Source organism: Mycetomoellerius zeteki, unplaced genomic scaffold (genome assembly GCF_001594055.1).
Source record: "Mycetomoellerius zeteki isolate Tzet28-1 unplaced genomic scaffold, Tzet1.0 scaffold113, whole genome shotgun sequence".
Taxonomy (NCBI): domain Eukaryota; kingdom Metazoa; phylum Arthropoda; class Insecta; order Hymenoptera; family Formicidae; genus Mycetomoellerius; species Mycetomoellerius zeteki.
In genome coordinates, this window is record NW_017256051.1 from 2179555 (window position 1) to 2181756 (window position 2202).

Here is a 2202-nt window from a genome sequence, read left to right on the forward strand (position 1 = left end):
GTGTGTGTGTGTGTGTGTGTGTGTGTGTGTGTGTGTGTGTGTATGCGTACCGTGTACAAAGTCGTGTCTCTCCGGCTTACTCTCGTGATTGGCGTTGCGACCTTACGTATGTAAATTATTCCAGCACAAATGCCGCTTGGTAGATTTATTTAACTCTCCTAGTACGTAGACACTCGCGAACTCGATGAGTTAACACTCGTGCTTTGATCGAGGACGGGCACATAACAATCTATCTATCTGGTTCATTTTCGACTTTCGCGCGCATTTAATGTCTCGTTTGTCATTGACGTTAAATAAAAAGTTTCGTGTTTACGTTGTTATTCAAGATTTGTGATTATTCAGGATTAGTTCAGTGAATAAGCAATAGTACCTATTGTTCATGAGAGTAAATTGAACGATTGGATGTACAAGCTACCTACTATATCGTGAAAATTACAAGAATTTCGTGCAATAGTTTTCTTTCTTTTCCTCTTTCTTCTTTTTTAAAAACGGTTTAATTTCTCTCGTTCAATTCAATAGAATCGATTGGAAATGGTTCAACAACTTTTCGCGCACGATTAGTTTTTCTATTCTTCTTTACATGAATTTTTTAGAAATTGTATTATCAAAATTCAGTCTTTATTATTATTAGTATTAATATCATCGGATTAATAAAAAACGGAAATAAAATTCTGCGAAAAGTAATTGAAGCATAATTCAACTGTTGATCCTTAATTTTATTACATTTGCAGATTATATATATTATAAGAAATTCTATTGTAGGGAAGATTGGGGCAAGTTGTTACACGAGGTAAGTTGTAACAGTTAGTTTTTTTAGTTGTTATGAATGGCAGCACATTTGTACGAATCTTCGTATGTAATCCTTATGATACTCTCTACAATTTTACATAATTTAGCCGCTATAGTTGTATTCTTAGAAGACGCTACGTTTGTTTTCCTGATTTTCACTGTTGAAAATAAATATTTCATTGTATGAATTGTATTATTATATACATAAGGTAGAGGTATGTGATTATGCTTTTGTACATTTCTTTTGTGTATATATAATAACACGTTTTATTTGAATCTATGTGTGTACTGATTTTCGATTTGTATTTTTTCGAATAAAAAATGAAGAGTTCCAGCAGGTTGTTGCACTTCAATCAGGATAGGTTGTTACATTGATCTCATACTTGGAATTAAAAATCATCTTTGTTTTTCTTCTATCTAATTGTGCGGTCTTGCAAAAAGAAAGAAAAATAGAGGATCTACTGTGTAATAAATGTAAAAACGTGAATTTCTTGAAAGTCATTTTTAGTGTTAGTATTTTAATGTTTTTTAAATTAATGATAATTAGCTCAACTGAGGAGCTTACTAACACATATGTTATTTTAGCTTAATGACACGTTTTTTGTAAATTTGTACTAAAATAACTTTGTATTTTTAGTTGATTATAACTAACTATTAAGCACATTAATGCATTTTTTAATAAAGACTGTAGCCTAAAGACTGAGGAGGGCAAAAGTGCCCCAGACTCAAAAAAATTTGAGACTTTTTAAATGAAGAGGACATATTTAGAAACTAATTTAGGCACTGTATTAATTTTTAATATACGCGTATATAGAAGGTATCGCATAATTGTTGAATTTTAAATTTAAATGTTATATACTGAATATCAGGGTTGGATAATGCTAAATTAAAAAGATAAAAGTTAAGTTAAAAAGTTAAAAAGTTAATTAATTTTAACTTACCCAGACAGCACACAATATTTATAAAATATTTACAAAATGTTTATAAATATTTGTAAGATTTATTTTAAATATTTTGTAAATATATTTTTGTGGTCTCTCTTAGCACAGATCACATAAATATTTATTATAAATAATATGAAATATTTATTGTAAATGTTATAGTAAATGCTATAAAAATACTTAATGATACATTATAATCGAAGTAAAAAATATTTTTTAGAAATATTTATTTATATTTATCATAAATATTACATAAAATATTTGGTCTATATTTTAATAATATTTCGAATAAACTTTATATAAAATATGTATGAAATATGTATGTATATAACATTTCAAAAAATGAATATTAATAAATATTTATCATAAATATTCTGTGCTGTCTGGGTAACTTATTGTTAGTTACATTTTAGACTCTTAACTTTTTAATTTAATTTAGTTACATTTTATCGGTAACTATTACTTTTTAATT

The 2202-nt window shown here is 27.3% G+C and overlaps 1 protein-coding gene across 1 annotated transcript in view; it reads left to right on the forward strand.

Annotated features, from left to right (window-relative positions):
- Nucleotides 1-2202, forward strand: part of LOC108727758 (endothelin-converting enzyme 1) — a 23088-nt gene that overhangs the window by 790 nt on the left and 20096 nt on the right.